Source organism: Lycorma delicatula, chromosome 9 (assembly GCF_047948215.1).
Source record: "Lycorma delicatula isolate Av1 chromosome 9, ASM4794821v1, whole genome shotgun sequence".
In the NCBI taxonomy this organism is placed as follows: Eukaryota; Metazoa; Arthropoda; class Insecta; order Hemiptera; family Fulgoridae; genus Lycorma; species Lycorma delicatula.
Window position 1 is genome coordinate 32847977 of NC_134463.1, and position 9477 is coordinate 32857453.

Genomic DNA, 9477 nt, shown 5'->3' on the forward strand with positions numbered 1-9477 from the left:
GCAGTCAAAGATAATCGTGCATTTCAGTGTTTTCCGTAAACGACGGCGCTTCTGTTATTTTTCTCAATTATTTTTTTAGTTAGTTTCTCAATATTTTAATTTAAAAATTATTTTGTTGATGTTAGCTAGAAAAAACACAGTAGTCCCCTACTGTGTTTTTTCTACTTCTGATGTGATAATGGGATAGGGGAGTGCTTCAGATAATGTCTCCATAAAAAACAAAATGTATGTGTGCGTGTTCGGTGTTGACCTCTAAATCACCTTATATCTCCAGAACTACCAGTCCGTTTTGACCAAACTTGGTCAGATTACTTCTGTATATGGGGCATTGATGCCATTAAATTTTCAACTTAAAAGGTCAAGGGGGATGACGCTGTAGAGCAAGTATCTCAGTATCTCCAGATTTTACCTAATTAAGATTATATTTTTCTTAGGCACATTTGTTAAAAAATAATATTTGCAAAATCGCACATCCACCCAAAAATACTCTCTATTCTAGTGGCTAGATGAGCATACTGCGTCAATAGTACCCCGTATCACCACCGCAGAAAAGAATGTCGAAATTGAGAAATTTTTTTCTCTCGTTTTGGGAAATCGAAAATAAATTAAATCGATTGATTGAAATTTTAAAAAAATTATAAAATACCAGTTTTTATGGTGGAGATAGTTTATAAAGAACGATTATATTTTGACGTGAACATCTTTAAAATCACACCGAAACATACGGGTACTAAACAGAAATTTGTAGCGAAACGAAAAGGTCTATATCGTCCTGCCTTAATAACTCTCTAACTGTTAGTCTCAGAAACGTAAATGCGGTGTCACTTTATAAATTACATGATCAGCTCGCCGAAACGACTTTGGATTTGCGTCACTGTCGAGCGGGTTGTCGGAGAGGGTGCACAGTGCAGATCGCTCTGGCGCTCTCGCTCATTTCCCAGTATAGCTCACAACTTAGACGTGATAGCGAGATGATTTATGTGTTTATGTTTAGAGAATGTCGAAATAGATCGATTTAAGTAATAATAAGTATATTTTGGACAATATTTATGTTTAAAAAAATTCAAGTAAACATGTAAAAAAGTAAAAAAATTCAATATGTCACCTCAGCCACGCAAAAGACCAGCCGGAAATATAAATTACACGTATCGTTGAAAATGGGAGGTTATGGGCCACGCACAGGTACCCCAATGTTCAGTCCCGAGCGAGCGGGACTGTTTCGGGAGCATCGCAAAGCTGGTACGGCGCACTCAGTGAACGACGCCGACGGCGCGAGCACCTCTACCGCTGCTTGTTATGCCTATGTCTCTTCTTACATAACAAACCAATGTTGAACAAAACTATCGTCGAATATTAGTCGAAATAAACATCACGTAACATTTAATGTATGTTTTATGTTAAAATTAAATTTAGTGCGCAGTCAATGTCTCGTTTTTATTCCAATTCAATACACTAAAAGTGACTCGCTGACATAAAAACCGACCAATTTATCTGTAGAGTTGGCCAAATGAAGGAACTAAAATTTTCCATTTGAGATTTTCAGCTTTGTTAAAAAAATACGATGGTGGCTCTCCCATTTAACTCTACAGATAAGTTGGTCGGTATGTAGCTCAGAGGAACTTCATCCAAGGTCTGTAACGTTTCACGTTAAACCAACGGTCGTGCTCCCCGACAGAGTCCCACCCGATTTTTTCCGTATTTTTTATTTATATTAATTTATGATAAGATAAAAGATATATTTTCATAAATCGTAAAAGGTGTTACGATCATGATTACATGATTTTTTTTTGTAATTTATAACTATTATCTAAAATAATTAAGAAACATTACACACACATACACACACACAACACACACACACAATACAAAAATCAATTTTATATTTCAATTTTTTACCAAGGTAAAATTTAATAATACCAGTTTTAACCCTTTAAACTGGAATTTCAATAAATCCTTTCATAGTACACACTAACACCGTAAAAAGAACTTGTATACAAAATTTTATCAATTTATTTCAGTAGTTTTTGCTGATTATTTTGTGTCAGTCAGGCAGGATATGTTGTTTTATACGTACAGGTTTAATTTGTCTTCTTTTTATTTTGCTAATATTATAAGTATTTTTTTTTTTAATTTGACTAACTTGCTTTCTATTATACTAACATTTTAAAAAAAATTATTTTAACAATTATACACTTTTTTACTTCAAAACGTTACTATTTATTTAATTTTTTTATAATAAGCTATTTAAATTAACTGATATGGCATGAATTCTTAAATATTTAGTTTTTGTTTTTAAACAAAGAAACCAGTATTATTGTATACCAGCATTATTAGTAACTAATTACATTCAGTTTGGATGAGTGTGAACGAGAGAGAAGGAATGCGGAGCGCTGCTTCATTTCGAATAAATTGACACAATCAGTTTTAGACTCCTCATCTTTTTTGCTGTTTTCATTATTTATTATGTAATTAGTAATTAGTTCAAATAATGGCAACCACTACTTGCGGCCATTTTTTTACGGGCAATCATGTGTTATCGTGTACAGAAAAAATTGAACTTCAATTTAGTATATATTTTTTTTGAAAAACACGATAAGCGTAAATAATAAACAATAAATACCTGTTTACATTTGGCAGCTTGGAGGTTGTGACTGACAGAGCTGGCAACCATTTTTTATTATATTCTTCTTATCACTTTCTTTTAAATGACGTTTGATTCACTTAAAAAATACATAGTTGCAGTTCCTTAAAATAAATTAATTAAAATACATTTAATTAAAGATAATTGCGGTTAATTTCTGCTAGGGAATCCGGCAGTAATGTATTAAATTATCATTAATTATTCATTTAAATCGAGTTTTATTAAAAAACAGATACCTGCAGAAATCAACTGCCGGATCTTAGACTATATTATTTTATTATTGTCAGCAAATATAAATTTAACCAAATAATAATCAACTGTTTATAGATGTGTTTCCCATACTCTACTCTTCATGATAATTATTTTTTTAAATTTCTTAAAATGAATCATGGAAAAATAAAAATTAAATTTTCATTAAAGCTGAAGGAGAAACATGTGAGATACTTTCAGCCTCTAATTTTGTGGTTGAGAAGCGTGTTTAAACTTTTTTATAGTTTTAATAATGCTGCCTGTTAACTGAAAAGATCCATATTTCGTAATAGAGATTTTTGTATTTCTTGGAAACAGAATCTAATAAAATATCTAGTCATTAACAAAATCTTGACAGGCTATTCTTTGATCGACATCAACGCTTTTTGTTTCTCTTTGTAGCTGAAAAAAAGTAAACGTATACAAAAAAAAAAAAACTAGGCAATATCGGATTCGTTTCGGAATGTTAACTCCTTTTTTCAAATAAATATCCTGGTCAGTGACATTTTATATTAACGGTCGATCGAATACTCTAGGGTTATTTGAAGTATAAACTAACCTAACTACCATAAACTATTACGTTGTAGAAAAGACGAGTGGAAAGGTTTAGGAAAGGCTATTATATTCTACAAAATGTAGGAAGAGTTGACAAACGGACTTTGAGGCTCTTGAAAGACAAGCGTAATGTCTCAGAAAATTGCATCTCTTAAAAGTCCAGGCGATGGTATACTATGTAGTAGTGAAGAAGAAAGAAGCGACGCGGACGCGGACCCAATTTGTGTATTCATAGAGAAGGGGCTAATGTATATAGCATAGCCTATTAATCAACCGCATTCCTGTACATAGGGAATTTTCTAACGATAAAATATCCCGTTATTTACAGCAATTTCCCTGTAATAATCTCTCACAGTTACATTCTCTCTACGTGATTAATATTCTTAACACATGATATTATTTAGGTTCATTTTGTTTTTTCGTTTATTTCATTTGTAATCACTGAATCTACGGTTATTTGGGTTACATAGAATCTTTATAGGACACGAATTTCGTTTTATTTATTATGCATGCATGATCTTATTGTTCGACCGGCTAAATTTAGCCTGATATTATGAAATGTTATAGGGATCATCATATTTAACTATATTTTATAAATTTACTGATGTTCTTTTTGAATAAATCTTCATAAATTTGTCCACTGTCTGTTTTTTTCTTTCTTTTTTTGTAATCATATACAAATGTTTTACTTTTTCTTTTTTTTCACAAAATTATGAACTTTATCATGTATCATGTTTTGTAATGTTTATAATAATTTTTCCCTGCACGATTACTCGGATAATTTATCAATTTTTTTGTAGCTTAATTCAAGTGTAAAAAATGACCCGTTATTTTTTTTTTTTTTTATTACTTCGTTTTCCATCTTTGAATCATTACAGCTCACCTCTTCCAGGATTTCTAATTTATTATGAATTATGAATGGAAATTGATCTTTATAGATTTTATTTAGTAGTTTAAACAAAAAAGTAACTTTATTGTTGTATAATTAAATTTAAAAAACATATTTGTATTTATTAAATTTTTAATAAAAAAATTAATAATATTATTATTATTATAACACGCCGACATCGATGGCAGAATGGTAGCATCTCAGTTCTTCATTCTAAAAACTCTGGGTTCGAATCTTGGTCAAGTAAAAAGAATAATAAAAGAATTAGATGTTTTTCTTTCTTGATCTCTCGTATCGTAATATGTTTTTCTATTTTTTTCGTTTTTTTTTCAGATTTATCTTTATTTGAATTTAAAAAAAAATTAATTAAGAGAGCAGTTATAAAAAAAAAACATTCGTTTTGGGAACAATATTTCCTCTTCTCGTTTTAATGTAGTAAATAAATATCATCAACAAAGGAAGTAAATAATTAACTTCAACGGAATCTCCTGGAAACGTAGTTTCACAATTTAAGAAGATAAATTTTATTGATTTTTTTTTTTATGAATATCAATTTATCCGGGTTGATAAACAAAGAAACAATTTTTTTTTATTTAATCTTAATCTATCTAAAAAATAAAAAAATAAAAAATTGACTAACCTTTTTTAGGACTACAGTAAGAATTTTTAAAGATCACCAGAAATTCATCCGGAACCACTTATTTGGCTGATTCAATACTCCCCACTCTCTCACTTTTTCTCCTCTTGTCATCACACCAATGCCGAATTCCTGTAATGGCTATGTTTTTTTTTTTCAATTCACAACTAATCTTTGCTATAATTCTGTCCAAAGGAGTAGTGTCTATTGTAATTATAATTCTCCCGGTAATAGCAGTTAAAAAACCCTTTACCAATTTTTTAGTAGCACGGCCTCCTAACACACATGCGTAAATTGCATTAAAATTACTTCCTACACAGAGATTGGTTATTTTACAACCTTTCCCACCATTCACATTACGAATGTTTTTCTTTATATTATACTAGCATCCCGTCGCGGCTGTGCCCGCGCTACATAGTTACTTGTGTTTCCCGTCGTGATCGGGGAATGTTTAGCCGGTCATGTTTTCCGTGTAGCCAGGGGGCTCTGCCCTTTTTACCCCCCTTTATTCATTAAACTCATTCTTATGAAAGCAATAATGATATATAAAAATGAAAGCCTGTTCAGTTTTAAAAATTATCAGTGTATTGTAATTTCTTCAGAGAAAAATTTGGTCAGCACAAGACCCATTAATTGGTTTTTAAGTTTCCTACCGCAGCTTTGCTCCCGAAATATATAATCAGAATTATAAACATAAATTACCATTACAATAATATACATAAAACGAAGCGGACTGGACTATGTCAAAAGCCGAGGTTTCGAAGTGGCCTCCGGCAAAGTCCATAAGGGCTCGGAACGGATGTGGGTAGAGGGTGTCTTCCCCTACAGGGTCAGGATATAGCATAAAACGGAAATATTTAAAAAAGATAGTTTTTTATATAATATATTAAAAGTTTTTACCTTAAAATATTAAAGTCCAAAATCTCGGAAATGGTCTTTAATAAATAATTTTTTGAAAAATATTTTCATTTCAAAATCGAGTGAGTATTTCGTTAAATATAATCAGAAATGGGCAAAATTTTAATTATTCGAAATTTTTTACTCCTTTCTAGGTCGAATTTCAAATTCTTTAATTTTTTTTTTTAGATATTTACTTGATGATTACACATACCAATAATAAAGTTAATATCTTCATTTGTAATTGAAAAATTAAAAAAAAAGTCAGGATTTAAAAAAAAAATTCAAAATTCCATTTTAACTCTGTAATTAAAAAAATATAGAAATTGATTTTGAAATGTTCACATGAAAATTACACACACCAAAAATCAGGTTGATATTTTTATTTATAAAATAGTTTTCCTTGGAATCGAACCCAATTTAATACAGGTTTATTAAGTTTTAAGTATTTTTTATACCAGTAATTAATACTTTAACTTATTTTCTTTATATCTGGGAAAAAATTCCGTAGTTTTAGTACAATACTTTTTTTACGTAATAACTGATAAATTGATAAAATTCACTTCCCGTCATGTGTTCATTTCATATTTATGATTATTTTTTCCTCTCATGGTACTTTACATTTCATATCCATTGATAAAATAACGCACTGTTTATTTCCAGCAGTATTACGGCCGTATCAACGGACATTATGTCATTACGACAATCATTTGTCCAATGTCCTTCTCAGGAGTCCTGCCGGTGACTTTTTTCATAAAAATGTTTTTGTTGTAGTAGCCGATTGCATGTAATAAGTTATTCAAAAGGGGAGATGACGTTCATGCGTTTAGGCATTACGCTATCCACTGTTAGTTCACTTCCTTAAATTTCTTTCTTGTTCTCTTCACTGTGATTTGTTTTATTTTCCTTTGTAACCCTTATATTTATTTATTATAACTATTTATTTTGTCCTTACATTATGAATAGTTTTTCTACTTGTATTATTTTGTGCCTGGATTGAACAGGAATATATATATATATATATATATATATATATTTATGTATACATATAAATTTACTTAAATTACGTGGATAAATAAGTTTCACAAAAATTACCAAATGTATTAATACATTGATGTATATATATATATATATGTAATGATAAAAATAATAACAAGAGGGATATTTTGGTAATACGCTCTTTTGTTCAGATACTTAAAAGTTATTTTAATTAAATTTAAATCCGATTTACGATTTATCGTTCTGATGTAAGAAGGTTCGTTTGTGTTTCGATTTTGATAAATGATAAAGATTTCAGTTTTCTTTCTTTGATCTTATAACAAAATACATGAGAATATAATTTTCACATTAATTAAACGATATTCTTTTATGTCTAATTAAAAAATCTGATGTGGACACCACATGACTTCCTTGTTCGCCTATTAAACTACATATACACATTTTTTTAAACGAAAAATAGATAAAATTGTATTTCTTTAATAACTTATTTTTTTTTTTTTTTATTTATTGTTATTATTGAATTATTATTTATTGTAATTTTTTTTTACATCAGAAGTTACTAATTATTAATAAATCAATATATCAAAATTAAAAAAAAAAAGTTAAAAAACGGAGATAAAGTCGGATTTGAACCGATATGCCTTCCTCTTGAAAGATCAAATATTTCATTAATTCAAATTATATTTGGCTATAACTCTAGAAACAATGAAAATAAGTACCACTTATATCGTTGAAACGCTTTCAATAAGGGCTTATTATTGCAATTACGAAAAATTTCAAAATACAATTTTTTTTTGGATTTTGGACTTTTTTGGACACTTTTCGTCCTGTCGATTGCAATCAAAAGGGGAGATACACAACTAGATGTTACAACAAATCTAAATCCGAAATTTCAACATCCTATGGGTAATCGTTTTTGAGTTATGCGAAACATACACACATACGTACGTACAGACGTCACGCCGAAATTAGACAAAATGGATTCAGGGATAGTCAAAATGGATATTTACGTTGAAATTTTTCGCGATCACAATACTTCCTTTACTTGGTACAAGGAAAAAAAGGGTAGTGATTTCATGATCCATCTAGTTTTTGAGTAAATTATAATAAAATACAGTTTATTTTTGTAACTAATTGGAAATTGCTGTATTAGTTGTTTTATTCAAAAAATTACACCAGATTTATTATTGTGATACTATAAGTATATTTCTAAATTTCTGCTTTGTCTTAAAAAAATAATATCTATAAAAATAATATATTTATATTGGTGATTTTGGAAATTTTTATTTTAAGAAAAGGTTTCAGTTAAATTCCGGCGAGTTTCGAGTTCGACCCGAGTACATCTTTAGCTACATCGTTGCCAGCATTCATTGTCGGTTTTACTTACTTTTACTTTTTTCGTGTTTTTACACGACTACCCAAACAGCATTGTAATGTATTTTGTTGTATGTATGTATTTTTTTGTTCCACCGTAGCAGCTCAACAGCTGAACCAATGTATAATCCCGCGTTGGAATCCTTACGTTACCGGGAGTGTCATAGGCTATATAAATATGTATATAGGAAGTTAAAAATTTAACTTACTGTTAATTAAAAATTAAAATTAAACTGTTGGTTAAAAATTTATACATAAATTTAAAAAATATTTTGGCACGCCGAAAGTCGGAGGTAGATTTCACCGGTGCTAAGTAGGAGATAAAAAATATTTCCACCTTAAAGTTAATAAAAATTTCAAATTACTCAGTACGACAATGGTTGTATGTGAAAAAAGTTTAACATGGTTAGCATATGACAAGCCCAATCTTTTTATAATTCCAGCAACATTCAGGTCATCCCTTGCCGTAAGGGTTGGTCATATCAAAAATTGTTTCAGACAGAAGTTTTAGGTAATGTTTAGAGGATTAACCATCACTTTAAACCGATTTGATACTTTGCCTATTAAGGGAAGTATAATTTTTTTTTTGCAAAACATAATTTTTTGCATCCCCATTAATGGTTAGTGATATCAAAAAACTTTACTTAGATAAGTTTTTGATCCTTTTTCAAAGAATAGTAGGAACTTTAAATGAATTCGATATTTTACTTTATATTGAAAGAAAGTTACAGCGATATTTTGTTTTTTTCGAGAAAGCCCTTCCCCATTTCCATCCCCATGGTCCGATTTTGGCCGTTAACAAACTCTACCAAGATTTTGGAACGTTTTATTTTTAAGGAACAATTTGAAAGTGATTGGCGCAAAATTACGGCAGTTATCGTGTCCACAAGAAAGTGAAATATGTATAAATGTACGCATAAAGTTTTGAACTGACGGTGGTTTTGGTATCTAGGGGATGTGAAACGCGAAGATATATCGAAATTTTCCGGGAGTCGAATCATGTTACCCGTACAGTAGGTAGCTTTCTTATGAAATATACCGAGAAATTAGAAAAATCTATCCGATGATTGAGTCGTTTTGGAATAGTTCGTACCGTAGTGCTTCATTTTGAACCATTCTTAAACCTCGTATCTCATCTGTGTGAAGTAATGTTGTCTTACTACTGTTTTTACACGACTTCCCAAAAAAGAGTGTAATGTATTTAGCGTGTATGTACGGAGAGCATGTTTATTCTAC